The sequence below is a fragment of the Taudactylus pleione genome, unplaced genomic scaffold, assembly GCF_031769625.1.
Source record: "Taudactylus pleione unplaced genomic scaffold, aTauple2 ptg000256l, whole genome shotgun sequence".
In the NCBI taxonomy this organism is placed as follows: Eukaryota; Metazoa; Chordata; class Amphibia; order Anura; family Myobatrachidae; genus Taudactylus; species Taudactylus pleione.
Window position 1 is genome coordinate 18,460,964 of NW_028284658.1, and position 15,957 is coordinate 18,476,920.

Here is a 15,957-nt window from a genome sequence, read left to right on the forward strand (position 1 = left end):
TCTCCATGTACCAGCATGCGGGGGAGGCTTGCTGAGAACTGTAGTTACACAGCAACAGCCAATATTTTAACTTTTTACTTGCACCACACTTTACACAATCAACCCGGCATCCACCGCTCCAGGGGTGCCGGGGATAGCCCCGGGCTATCAGCCTGGGCTACCCTGGAGAGGGAGACCCCTTTATTGGGGGGTCCTCAGCTCCCCAGCCTGGGCTGACTAGCGGCCAGGGGTGATGCTTCTACTGGGGGGCCCAGTGAAAGGGCCCCCCTGGCTGTTGCATCACCCCTGCTAGAAAGGGTGCTGGTTCTGGTAAATACAGGGGACCTTACGCATTTTTCCCCCTGTATTTCCAGAACCAGCTCAGAGCCCAGTGCTTGTTGCACTGAATACAGGGGACCCCTATGTCATTTGTCCCCCGTATTTTGGCAACCAGGACTGGTTCTGAAAAGCCTGGTGCTGGTTGTGCTTAATACGTCATTTGTCCCCTGTATTTAGCACAACCAGTACTGGGTCTCCAAAGCCCGGTGCTGGTTGTTTTTTGGGGGGCGGGGCCACATCATTTTTTTTTAAACACAGAAGCAGGGATCACAGATCTTCCAGATCTGAGTGCTGCTACCTCCCTCGGGTCCTAACGCTTGCCCCACCGCCAACTGCACTGCCGCCCACACCGTTAATACCCGCTACTGTCCTTGGGTCCTGGTCCGCAGCTAACGCCAGCTACCCCCCAGCGCCTTTCCCCGGGTCCTGCTGCAGCTAACGTCAACTTCCTTCCCATGGGCCCACCACCGCTAAAGCCTGCAAACGACGGCCATCTTTGTACACCCAAGTGAAGCCACAGTGAATACACCTGTTGGAAGCTACGGCTGCACAACAAGTTTAAATTTCCTATCTATTCAATGGCGCATTCTTGAGGTAATAGTTTAAAAACTGTAACTTTCTAATTTACCTGAACCCCAAAAGCACATACCCTGGCACAAAAGCTACCTAATAAAACAAACCTCAAGTCTAAATTCGCCCCCTACCCTGAATTATGCCTTCCCAAAAAAAACCCATAGAGAACAGCAGAAAAGTGATGCTAATTGAGAATGTCAGAAAAAAATGACAGTTGGAACTTTAGATTACTCCCAAATACGAATTCTTTATGTTTATGCCCTGAAATTTGGTATGCAGCACCGAGTGACAGTTCTACCCGTCCATGCCAAATTTCAGCTCGGTACCTCCAATAGCTTTTGATGTGTAGCCCCTTAAACAACATGACCCCCCTCTATGGGAGAATTACAGTTTTTTAGATGCAGCCTTAATATAAGGACACAGTACTGTATATACTGTATATGTATAGCTGTGTTCAGTATGCTTTGGTGGCCGATTTTCCCGTAGCTAAGATAGGACACACTGTGACAGAGAGGCAAGCCTGTTGATATCCCCTTTTGCAGACACAGTGACCAGTCAGGAAGGAAGGTACAATGCAATTTTATTATTGCAAATAAATGAATTACAATTAATAGAAAATGTATACAATAGACAAAATGAAATCTTGCAGAATTCAATACCAAGCCGATTACTCAACAACTCCCTATCCTCTACCGGTGACCTCAGCTGGCAAAGAAGTAGGAATGACCACAACCAAGAAAAATATGACTAACTGCTCTCTGTCCATTTAACACTTTGGAGATGGACGTGTGCGGCACAGCATCATTTCAGGAAAACAGAGAATAATTTATCTGCAGCCTATACTTGGATCACATGTATTTATGCGGTGTATGTTAATATGGGATGGAAAATACACCACGCCCAATCTATGAATCCTTTGTAGTGCACCGACTATGACAGCAAATAGTCTATGCAGAATAAATAGCTCCAAGCAGAATTATGCACATGCAGGTTGGATAGGTTCTTGTAGTGCACCGGCTATAACAACAGTCTATGCAGAATAAATAGCTCCAAGCAGAATTATGCACATGCAGGTTGGATAGTTTACTGTAGTGCACCAGCTATAGCAGCAAATAGTCTATGCAGAATAAATAGCTCTAAGCAGAATTATGCACATTTTACTTATCAAGGAAGTTTGGCCAACTGAGGTCACACAGGGTTAAGAGTTTACCAGCTACCAGGAAGCAATACTAAACAGGTGATGCAGTAATTAAACAGGTACAGATTGAGAACTAAATCAGCAAAATACATTTTGATAATACAGTAGGCAGTAAACAGCATTACAGAACAATATAACAAACGAAGGGCCACGGCGGGCCACTATAAAAAAATAAATTAACACCAATGGCCAACCGTAAAGAGAAAAATACATACAGTATCAATGGCATGACATTTAGTTTAAAGATAAACATAGGAAATATTATACATCACCCACAGCTGCATCAGACATGAGCTAACACAGTTAACCAAGTCTGGTCCCCTCCCAGGCATGAGCTGGAGGTTCAGAGGAGAGAAATAACCATCAATATGACTCTTCGGGGACAGAAGGGATAACCTATCCCTTACTTACCCCCTGTTTCAACACTTTATCTAATTTAAAGACACTGTCAATGAGAGTTTAAATGGCAGGCTAGTATAAACTGATAAACCTCATGTGTCTGCCTAAGAGTAGGTACTGAGCACAACTGCACGGCGGCAGCTACCAAGGGGAAGACAAGGGACCTAGACAGGGCATAGCAGCAGGCTAAGGGAACGGACTAAAGACAGGACAGGGCAAGCAGTGGGCAGTGGCATTTATGCATAAAACTAGGGCAGGTTGCCAGGAAATATAGTGTCTCACCGCAAGGAGGGGCTCTTCTGCCCAACACGTTTCCTGGGTTCTGGAACAGGTACAGCCCAGGATGCATAGCACCGCACCAGGCTGTACTTAGTACAGGAGCTACTCCCTCGCCCTCCTGGCAGCATCCTTGGCTAGGGAGTGATCAGTGGGCAATACTCCATAAGATCCACAGATCCCCTGGGACTTTGCAGGCACAGCTCCTCCGCGTTGTCTTCTTCCATACAGCGTCGTCCTCCCCACTTCTCTTCCAGGTGCGGGGTCTTCATCAGAGTTCTTCTCCAAGGGTCATCCATGGCTGGTCCCTCTGGTGCAGTCTCTCCGGACATCGTCTTCTCCAGGTCCTCTCCCCAACGGCAGTCTCCTCTGCGTGGGTCTTCCTCCACAGTCCCAGCAGCAGTGTCCTCTTCTGGGGCTGCCTCCTCTTCTGCCCGTGGCTGGCCAGCAGTTCCCTCCGGTCCCTCGCGTGATCTTCCTTGTTTAGGTAGCAGTGGGCGCACTCAGTGCAGCGCGGCCAGCGGCCCTCTTTTTCAGCCCCGGTGACAGGCTCCTCACCTGGGGTCCTCCGGTTTTGCAGGCACCTCTTTAGACAGCAGAGGTCTTCTGCTCGGGTCCTTCAGATCTCCCTGCAGTCCTCAGCGGTGACAGGCAGAGTCAGCAAGGTCCGTTAGCCGGGCTCTTCTTCTGGTCTCCGGCCGGCTGGCAGAAAGAGGCAGAGTGCTTCTTCCCAGCGGGATCTCCAGGGTCCAGACTCTGTCAGCTGCAGCAGTTCACTTAGTGAGGGGTCCTCAGCAGGTGAGTGTTGGCGGTGCTGTCAATCTCCAGCAGCGGTTCATCTGCAGCAGGATGCCTAGTTCCCAGTTTCTGAGCGACCGCTTGCATCCTCCGACCGCCTCTGAATGAGGGCCAAAGACTTGAAGGAAGACGGCGGCATTTTGAGACTTTTAGTGAAGTTCATATATTTCTTCCAAACACACCAAAGTTTCAGGACCTGCAAGCTCTTTTGTCAAGGTAACCTCATATCTAATATATACAGGTATATTCCTCTCTCCAAATGCCGCCGTCTTCCTTCTCATCTTTAGTTATAGATTTACCACTGAGGGCACCAAAGCATTTCTTATCATTTGTGAGCGGAGTGGCAGACCTTCTCTACTGCTGTATAGTTAGCAAGATATAGGTGCAGTCTATATTTATACTCCCTCTGAAAGTAAAATTATATATAAGAATTATATTTTGATATGGTAGGGACCTGGGCATTAGTTATGTGTTTATTTCTCTCTGCAAAATGTGGTTTGCAGTAGTTATGTTTGTCTGAAATTTGAACTTGTAATCGTAGACAATACAGGGGTGCCAAAGGCCAATTTGCCAATGGAGTAGCTGGAACATGTTGAGAGTAATCAGTGCAGTATGTGGTTATTAATGGAGGTATATGACTTCTGTACAGGTTAGAGCAGTGTTTTCCAAACTCATCCCTCAGGGAGCACTAACAGTACATGGTTTCCATTTTTCCTAGTTGGTGCACAAGTGTATTTATTACTGGCTGACACATTTTAAAAGATCCACAGGTTGAGCTAATTATTTCACTTGTGAATCTGTGAGGAAACCTGTAAAACATGCACTTTTAGTGCTGCCTGAGGAATGAGTTTGGGAAACACTATGCAATTTATGCTCCGATACCAGTATGGCATTTATGTTCCGATACCCGTATGGCATGTATGCTTTGATACCCGGTTTGGTGTATGGTATTTATGCTCCTTATGCTCTGATATCCAGTTACTGATTTCTACGTTTACCCTGTAAGGTGCTGCGTACACTTTGTGGTACCTTATAAATAGTTTGCAATAATAATAGCCAACACCAAGAAACAGGCTACACACCCACTTAACCTTCGGTGAACTAGGTGGGGTGTGACATACCCCAGCAGGATTTAAACTTTTATAACTTTTTTCCTTTTCTATTATGTTATGAATCATTCACTGTGTTCTTGTGTGTGTCTTTAAAATATGCTTATATTTAAATTTATGTGTATATCAATTTTGGGCTAACTGATTGCCCATAAAATGTGAAGGCCCACGGAAATACGCTGAAATGTGTTTATTCTTGTACTTTAAGTCTTGATTCCCTTATCTATGCTGGATTTTTATAATTATGTTTTGTCAGTCTATGTATGGTGCATTTGTTATAATGCTATAATGGCCTTTGACTGTGTCTACATTTTTAAAAAAAAATGTTCTAAATAGTTAAATAAATGGGCATCGCAAGTTCTGAGGTATATTGCCAAGGGTCATGTGGGGATAATGGCGGCATTTAAGTAGCATATTTAAATTTGATGGCATGTGAGGGTCATTACTTTTGCAGGTATCGTCATGATGAATCGATATAAATCTGGTGCCCAAAAAAGGAAGGAAAAGAAGGACTGTGAAAAGAGCTCTGATGACCTCAAGAAGAGACTGATGAAGAGGAGAGAGAGAAGTCTGACAAAGAGGAGAGACAGGAGACTGATGAAGACGAGAGACAAAAGTTTGATGAAGAGTTTACAAGTTTTGAGAAGTCATCTGAGACTGCTGTAGATTCCCATGATGATCTAAATGCAATTTGTGAAGCATCAACTTCAAGTTCAGCCGCCCTGGAATTACCTTCTGGGACTGTACCTATTACTCCTGATGAAGAGAGGCCTGGCCCAAGCAATATGGAGCTAGATGTGGGCCAGAAGAACACATTTAACCCAAAGGATCCAGGTGAATGGCCTCAGGTGCTAACAGACATTGACCGGCAAGACATTGTGAAATGTGGTCTAAACTCTGAAGCTAAACTGGAAGAAATGGTTGGGCAACTGCCTGCAGATGTTGAAGGGAATTCATTTCCCACTTATCTGCTCCACACACATACACCAAATGGACGTGAGAAGTCGCCCAGAGTTTGGCTATTTCCAAGTCTAACAAATAATGCCATATATTGCGCCCCATGCTGACTTTTTGCATCTGGTTCCCAGACTAAACATCAAGTAAGCTCCCTTGCCACAGAAGAGGGATTTAATCCAGCCAAACAGAAATGGTGAAAACTGTACAGAAGACTTCCAGAGCATGAGAGCAGTCTTCAACACAAGCAGTTTTATTTGTAGTGGAGAACACTTGAACATGCTGTTATGGGAGACAGTAGAGTAATTGACAGTCAACTACAACAACATTTGGTATCCGAAAGAGAGAAGTTGATTTACTTACTGAAACATTTTCTTGAAGTCACTATTCATGTAAGCTCAGGCATTCCGGGGCAGTTCAGATAAAATAGGAGATGTACACAATGGCAACTTTTGAGGATGTCTTGAATTACTTTCCCATTATGACCCACTGCTAGAAGAGCATTTGACTAAAGTGAAGAAGAGCCAAGACAGCGGTAAACACCTTCAAGCTCACTACATGTCACATGAAACTCAAAATGAGTTTATTGATTTGTGTGGGAAACGTGTATTGGGTGTTATTCTGGATGAAAGAGCCGAATCTATTTATTTTTCTCTGATGTGTGATGCAACACCTGATGCAGCTCATATTGAGCAAAATGTCCTGATTTTGTGCTACATTCACAAACATGCTGAAACAAGGCAATAGTCCACGAGTGAAAGGTTTATTGAATTTTTGGAGTTTTCACAGAAAACTGGGATGGAAATTGCAGAGGAGGTATTAAGAAGATTGCATCACCATGGTATAAACATAGCTGATTGCAGAGCACAAGGCTATGACAATGGCAGTAACATGTCTGGAAAAGTTAAAGGTGTTCAGGCACGTGTTCTAGAAAAGCATCTAACAACGATTTATTCACCATGCGCTGCACACTCTCTGAATCTTGTTGGTGTACATGCTGCCCTGATGCAATTACTTTTCTTGTAAGTGTTAATCGCCTGTATGTTCTATTTAGTAGTAGTCCTGACAGATGGAGGTTGATCACTGAAAACACAGGATGTTCTATACACAGTCAAAGTGACACCCATTGGAGTGCCAAAAAAGTGATTCGACCAGTTGCTTGACACCTTCCCAGGGTTATTGAAGCATTAGAAGAATTGTTAGCCACCAAAGGGAAAAAACTTACACATGAAGCTTACTCTGAAGCAGTTGGATTACATGATTATGTTTCAAGTATCAAGGCCATACTAATGGCAGCCATCTGGGTAAGGTTCTCGAAAGTTTTGATGAAAGAAATGTAATACGTCAGTCAAGAGCCATTACACTTGAAATTGCAGCAGCAAACATAAATGACCTAACATTAGAAATGCAGTCACTAAGAGAACAATGGCCACTTCTTCTCTCTGAAGCCAAAATTGTTGCAGATAATTTGAATATACTTGCAGAGTTTAAGCAGCGCAGACGAATAGGCAAAAAAAAAGCAAGATGAATGTGATGCTGATGTCCATACTGAGGATAAATTTAAGAGAGATGTCTTCTTTTTAATAATTTATTCCATCATATCAGAACTCAAAGTTAGGTTTCAGCGCATGAACCTCATCTCAAGCTTGTTTTCCCCAAATCTAAATTTCCATTACATGAGTGAAGGATAAATCCGTCAACAATGCAAATCACTACTGGACAAGTATCCGGATGATCTTACTTCCAGTTTAGAAAATGAAATAATACATTTTAAAAGTATTTACAAAGCAACGTTTGGAGAACATGTCTCTGGCCCCTCTTTCACAACTGAATGCAATTTACAAGCTGCAGTTGGAAGACATTTTCGGAGAAGTGTGTATTGGGTTACGAAGAAGGGGGGCAAGCATTCAGCAAACTAACCATTATAAAAAAAACACATGCGAGCAACCATGCTCAAAAGGCGCTTAAATGGTTTAGCATCACGAAATAGCATGGAGTATTGATTTCACTAAAGTTATAAAAGATTTTGCTTCCATGAAAGTAAGAAGACTCATAACTTTCAATGCGCAGGCAGTAATTTATTTTGCGTTTGTCTTTGTATAAAGAAATATCTTAATTGTAAGTTGTTTATCACATCACCTGTTAAATATTAAAGAAGCTTCCTTTTTCTGTATTGCAGAGAGCTGTATTATTTTGTTTCTATATACAGTAAGTGGATGTTCCATTAAAGTTGTGTTTTCAAAATATTATGGAGAGTCTGTAATTTTTTTTCTACAATGTGATATAATGTTCAGAGGCAACTCTAAAGTGGGGTACATACTAGACAATATGTCGTCAGATCCAGCGGATCGGAGCGATATATCTGGCACATCGTCTAGTGTATAACCGCCATGTTGCTGATGAAGCGTGCTCCCATGCATCGTCAGTGGCATCCTCCCTAGGCCATGCATACAGGTCAATGGACAATATAGTAAGCGGGAGCCATGCTGCCAAATGCAGCATGGCCCTGGCTGTCACTACTGGCATCGGCATCGGCAAGGGGTCGGGGTCGAGGGCTAGAGATATCTGTGTAACAGGCCCCAAGATTTCTGTTGCCGGCCCTGGGTAGAGTAGCGTGGATATGAAGACCTAGACAAGAAAATGCCTTTATGCAAATGGTGGTATACCTTATTCTCAGAAAGTCCGGGAATTAGGAGTGTAAGAGCAGAGACATATAAGCATATGGTGGCCAAAGTCAAAACTGCCTCAAATTTGCTAGCAAGGAACTGTATTGCAAAGTTGATGGTGGAGGATGGGCGAGAAGTAGGAAGTGTAATTTGCCAGGAAAGAAATTCCGTGATGATTGTACTATATCTAAATCTCATTCTAGGCCTGAGTGATGCGTCAATTAGAGTGGTAGAAGTGAGAGATGTGAGTTGGTTAACAGCCAAGCAATATATATTGCCATACACATGCACTGAGGTAACTCCCGAAGCAGGTCTTGGGTCCCCTGGAAGAAGTCTTTGGACAGTCCTAGGGGGGGTTTTGGTCCTTTCCAGGTGATTGATTAGGGGTAACCAATTTCTCGATGTCCAGACTGGGTATACTAGAATGATCTGGGATACCCTGTCTGTTCTGATCTTGACCATCAACAACATTGCCGGGGAAGGAAAGGCATATGGGAGGATGAGATATGTCCATGGAAACGACATTACATCCATGTGGAAGGCAGCTTGGACCCAGATTCTGGAAACAAATATATGAACCTGGGCATTGGATGAGGTTGCAAACAGGTCCAACTGTGGTTGACCAAAGGTTGTCATGATACTGTGAAAGATTTCCAGCCTCAGGAGTAACCTGTCTAGTGTGAGGCGTGTCCTGGAGAGGAAACTACAAGCTCATTTTGTTCACCAGGTATGTACAGTACATGGTGGGCAGCTAAATGGATTTTTGTAACACCCAACATCAGATGTCTATTGTCTCTTGGCAAAGTAGTAGTGACCGCGTGCCACCCATTTTATTTATGCATGGCGGTGCTGTTATCCAGGCAAATCTGAACAGGAATGTGTTGAAGCTGAGGAGGGACCAAAGTGCCCAGGGTTAACTTGGCCACTCTCAGTTCTGAGAGGTTGATGCAGGCTTCCGATTCTTGAGCGGACCACTTGTCTCTTGTGGCTTTGTCTCATGTTAATGTTCCCCAGTCTGTGATGGAAGCGTCTGAGGTGATTATCATATTCAGTGGGGGTTTTAGGAGAGGTCTGCAGGAGGGAGGTGAAGAACTATCCAATTCTCTATCTCCTGGTATACTATAGTAGTGAGTAGGGTTTTGTCTGACCAGGTGAAACCTCTCCTGAGAAGAGATCCCAGAAGGTTTTGAGAGTGTCTGCAAATGAGGGGTCCATGGAGAAACCCTGGATCTAAAGCTCTCATTTTCCCAATGATTTTGGAGAGATCTCTCATTGTGAGCTGTTGGTGTAGAAACAAAAGACTGAATGTGTCAATTTCTCTGATGGGACTAATATAGAGAAAGAACATGAAGCTATTAGGAACCCCAGAAAGGTTATAGATTGGCAAGGGGACAGTACCGATTTGGGGTAATTTATCGAGAAACCTAGATTGAGAAGGGATATAATTACATCTGCTGAAAGTAGCTTCTTACATTCCGAATGGGCTACCAGGAGGTTGTCCATGCAGCAAAACTATTTTTGTTGGAGGTGTGACTACCGCTTTCATAAGCCGAGTGAGTATAAGGGGCATTGGATAACCTGAAGACCATCACCGTCCATTGGAAGAGGATGTCCTTCCAGAAAAATATTAAAAGCCTTCTGAAATTTGGATGGACCTGAATTGCATCGAAGGTCAAACGTCTTGGTCTTTTTCTCTTGAATACACTTGAATTCTACTTCCTCAGATAAGGGAGAATCACTAAGTAGAAGAGCTGGATGGTATGCTGGGGAATTACATATCTGTAAGGGTAGATATAAGCAAACACCACAGCCCAGAGTGGAATTACAATCAAGGTTACAGAATATCAGTCAGTGATAGGAGGGCTGCATGTCCTACAGTAGGTGTACATGCATGGCCATAGAGAGCCTGGCTGGGCCCCTGTACCTTTTGGGGAATGTGGCCTTATCGTGGAGGAGTGGCCCCATCCCCTTACAAAAATTTGTTTTTGGGTGCTACACAGTGCGGGGGCAGTTTGGGAGCAGGGGCGATCAGTGTGACAGCAGTCTCCCTGTATCCACTGCAGCCCAGCACGCAGCCCCCTCTCTATGCTTTGTGTCCCCTTAGCTTCCCTGCACTCACATGTCTAGCCTAGGTCCTAATGTCCCCGCCCCCTCTATGTGTAGTATGTAGTGGGGTGGATCTGGTGACATCACTGGGAGCCCGAGCTGCTGGGGGCAGGACTGACTGCTTGCTGCTGCATCAGCAGCCATATGCTCCCTCTCCCTGCACAATGTGCATGGCGCTGCCTGTTACAGGTAAGGGAGGTTGAGGGCTCGGGTCCCGCCAATACGCCCAGGCCCAGGTAAAGAGTACCCACTCCCCTCCCCCTCTTGATGCCTCTGTGTATATGTAACAAGTCTCATCAGCATACAATAGCACATGCCACCACATGGGAACTTCTAATTGTCAGTGTCAGGAATCAGTGAGTGTAAAAAACACTCTTGAGCTAATGGATTCGCAGAGTGTCTCTTACGTGTTTTCACACTGCGCATTCTGCAGAAATAAGCATACACCAGGACAGCTGATGTATAGTCATAAGTATGTCAGTCACATCTCATCTTGCAACTGACGGCCTGAAACAGTTTTTACTCATACAAATTTCAGTCAGTTCAGCAACAGTTGGATTGAAGCATATATACACCTGTTTTCTTTTGCACCAAGTATAGGCTGGGACAAGTGCAGCCTACAGCAAGCTGAAGTCCTCTGTCTGTCTTTGGCTGTTAGCGTTGCACTTCTTCAAATAAAGATAGACAAACAATGTTTTAGAATATTTGCGTATGTGGCAATAGATCCTAATCACTAATATTGAGGACTCCAACCTTAAAGCCATGAGAAACCAGGTCATACTGTAGCATTATAACTAGAGATGAGCGAGTTCGGTTTTACTCGGATCTCAAAAACAGCATTTTATTGGCTATCGGCTATAACGTGTTTTGGATAGCCTATAAGATAAATATGAACCTGCAATAATTTTGGCGTAAAGAACCAAATAAATCCAAGTAAAACTGAACCCACTCATCTCTAATTATAACAAATAATAAACTTGACCAGGTGAGACAAGACAAGACAGGGTGCAAACATTGAGGAAGAGAGGGTTGGGGAAAAAGGTTGTGTCAGGATTCAGCCATTACTCACTGCGGCACCGGCTTCCACTGACTAGCCGCAGTGATATTCAACATCAGTCACTTCAGTGATATTCAACATCGGTCACTATCAATATTTCAGTGATTATTCAACATCAGTCACTACCAGTGATATTCAACATCGGTCACTACCAATATTCTTCAGTTATATTCAACATCAGTCACTACCAGTGATATTCAATACCGGTCACTACCAATATTCTTCCGTTATATTCAACATCAGTCACGTCAGTGATATTCAACATCAGTCACTACCAGTGATATTCAGCATAGGTCACTACCGATATTCTTCAACATCGGTCACTATCAATCTTCTTCAGTGAAACTAAACATCAGTCACTTCAGTGAAATTCAACGCTACCAGTGGTATTCAACATCGGTCACTACCGATATTCTTCAGTGATATTCTACATCGGTCTCTACCAATATACTTTAGTATTACTAACATCAGTGATAATCGATATTCACCATTCATAATCTCCAGCCACTCAGTTGTCTTCTTATCTCCCTGTCAATTGCTAATTCCTGGGTCCCTGAACAGGGGGACATGACCTGCTCATTGGGTGCAGCTAAAACCCACATCTCAATTGGAGGGGTCACTGGTGAAAACCACCAATGAGTTAGACGCCGCACCTGTGGTCAAGTCTCGTCAACACTCGGAATTAGCCAATGAGGAAGTCATATGTACTTCCTTTTGGTTTACTGCTGCCTCCCCACCTAGTCACCCTGACTCCCAGTCCTCTGACTGGAAACCTCAAGGGCCAGGTCATGACAGGTTGAAAACATATTGAAAACAAACTTGGTTGTTTTCTTAAATTGAGGAACATTAGCATAGCAAGATAATGTTTACAACTAATTAAATCAAGATAGGTTATGATATAGATAACAATCCGTATTTTAAAATAACCTAAGGATATGTTGTCAACGTGGAGAGTCCAGGGATTCAATAGGTTACTTTTTTAATGCATTTTTTTCGAAAATGTAGCTATTATTCTGAGTGTTCAAATCACTGAAATCTGAAAAGTTTCATAACCTGACAAATCAGTCGATCATTAGAATTGGAAATTTAAAAAAAGCATAATCAAATATGTTGTTTCATTTTACAATTTATTGCGTTCTTCCCTTTGTTAAGCATGCAATTAATCCCCGAATGAAATAGTTTCTCTATATTTTGAAAGTGCAAGCTTAATTTCTCTCAGGACTAATTAAATGAAGGATTATCTGTAATGAGAGAAAATAAACATGGGACTTACTTGGGTAATTATAATACTTCCTTCCCCATAGAAATGAGCAGAGATACAAAACACTTTAGACTCTATAAGATTCATACAGACAGGACTTTACATTGTACATAAATAAAAAAGTTTTGAGATACAATCTATTTCTAAATGTAACAACATCATATAACCACAGCATGGCTACATAAGAAACAAGGTTTTGGACTGAATATTTTTATTTTGTCCAATTTATGGCGGTTTACTGGCAAGATTTCTTCCCGCTGATTTGCTAAAGTCAAAAATCACGGAAACCCGCAGAGAATCCAGACTTTAGAATACAATAGAATACTTAAGCACCATCAAAGTTTTTTCATTAAAAAGTATAAAAACCCCAGAAAAAATTAGGTGGTTTTGACAGACAAGAAAGCTCAAAAAGCATGATGTTTGAGCTACCTGGTTAATCAGAAGGAGAGAGATCGCAACACACATAATAATATCATTATGTAAGGAATAAGGAGGCAGATAACTGTTATATCTGTTATGGGGAAATACTATTTTATTTATATTTATGTTCATTTTGTCAGAGGACTATATGGGATATTGGCAGGTTGCACAAACAATGATTGGCTGCTACCTGTATATTACCATTTGCACCTTATGATTAAGCTACAATATGTCTGTACTTTAATTTTTGTGGATACGGCTCTGGTTAATAATGGACTACAATAGTGTATTACAGCATGAATTTATTATATTAAGAAATTAGATGATGTACGCATTCTAATCTATTATATAGTTTTATGGCAACAGTAAAGCACCTTTTGGGCATATAAATGGTCTTTTGATATCCTTTTTTGTGGGTTTTGTGATATACCATAGAATAATTTATATATTTACTTGTACAATTATATTTGATCTAGAAGTATACTTTAGAGATGTCCAATAAAGACAATACTACCAGTGATCCCTCCACCAAGGAGGTGCCTTTATGAACTTGCAGCTCTCTATAGGAGAGATTCTAAGCTTCAGTGAATGAGAAGCCACATTACTACAAACAGCCGGGCCAGATGGTAAAGATCAGTGATTCTCAAACTCTGTCCTCAGGACCCCACACAGATCACGTTTTCCAGGTCACCCAGCACAGGTGTATTCATTACTCACTGACACATTTTAGTAGATCTACAGGTGGAGCTAATTATTTCACTTGTGATTCTGTGGGGAGACCTGTGGTATAGATGACCTGTTTCAGTCTCTCCTTAAGGTGCGTACACACACAACAATTTTTTGAACGATTTAACTATAACGACATCATTATCGTTCAAAAAATTGTTCAGTGTAAAACGATAAACTATTATCGTTCATGGACGTTCACGTTTGTCGATTGTAGTTCAGTCAGACTGGCCAACTGAACGATTTTAAATAGAAGTTGCAACATTTTTCCTTCAACACACATAAAATCGTTTATTGAGTAAAGTAAAAACCAACTACTTTGTAAAACAATTTTCGTTCACTTTGTCAAGTGAAAAACTGAACGAAAATCGTTCATTACTTATATCGTTGTGTGTGTACGCACCTTTAAACTTAAAAAGAAAGAGATTGACTATTATTTGCATGGTTTGACCCAGACAGACTACCACAAAGAGGAAATCCCCAGAGGCTTCCAGATATGGAATTTGCCCACCATAGGCTGGAATAACCCGGATCTTTGTAGGCGTTGGGTCGCCATGCTAAATAAATGTTCTCTTGATTTGATTATACTAGTAATAGAGGAGTCAGCAAAAGAATTGGAAGTGATTAAAGAAAAGATTGCCACCTTTGAATCCAAGCACCTCCTTACGTTCACCTCGAATAAGAACGAGGATTGGTTGGCAAAACTTAACACACAAATAGAAGAACATAAACAAGAATTAATCAAATCTAAAAAAGATAAATTGTCCAAAGTTAATTTAGACTATCAAGAAAACAGAGTGCTCACATGGGCCACGGTTAGAGCTCAACCTATTAAATTTTCTAGGTATAAATAAAGATTCCGTAGCTTCAGAGAAGACACTGATCAATCCAGCGATAGGACCACATCACAAAGTGACCTTGAGACCCTGTCATATAACATTTCACAGAGACCCCCTTTAGGGGTTACGACGCGGACTGCAAGAGGCAGAGGTCCCGCATGAGAAGAGGTGGTTAATACAACAGGCAAATGAACATACAACAGGAATTGAAAGAAAGGTGCTCAACAAGGGACTTAACTTTGTGCCCACAACTAAATTTGATTTGTTTGAATGGAGAAAGGATATATGGAGATTCAATAGATCCATTAAATTAAAATAATTTTTTGCAGCCACTATAGAAGATGCTTGTCCAAAGAGTTTCATACAGAAAAAAAATCTACCTTTGACCCTCAAACTCACAATACATCCATAAAAAGGACACAACACAATCTGTCCAGAAAAGAATATAGTGCCCTCCGAGACCTCAGAAATGATCACATCATTGTAATATGCCCAGCTGACAAGGGGTGTGCCTTGGCATTACAGGATGTATCAGCATACAAGACTGAATTAAACAGACAACTTGGAGACTCTAAAGTGCATTGTAAATTGGATAGGGATCCGACAAATACCTTCAAGCAAGAATTAGATGTATTCTAATATTCTAATAGTAGAGGCTACTAGTATCCATCAGATTACTTGTCAAGTCTGTGAACAACTGAAAGTTGATAAACCCATGGTTAAATTGATATATATGATCCAGAAGATCCACAAGGATCTCTTAATGCCCCCTGGGCGACCAGTAATCTCAGCAAGAGGATCGATCTACAGGTCTATTTTCAAATATGTGGATAGGTTCGTACAACCTAACTCATTGTTAGAAGTATTGAGTAACTTGCACAATTTACCTTCTTCGTTGGTCCTCTGTATGATTGATGTAACTTTGCTGTATACCAGCATCCCGCATCACGAGGGGCTTTATTGAATGGAACGCTTTCTTAGTGAGCATCCGGAATATGAGTGGCCTGATATTGCTCTATTCAAATGTCTTTTGGAGAAAACATTGACAAGAAATTATTTTTTGTTTAATGATGAATATTACTTACAGAAGCGAAGGTGTGCCATGGGGTAGCATGTGGCACTCTCCTTCTCCAATGTATACATATTCTTTGTGGAAAAATAGCTGTTCCTCTTCAATGAAAATATAAACAGACACAAATTACTTTTTTTTTACATTACATTGATGACATTCTAGTGGTATGATCCGGTTCTCTTCAA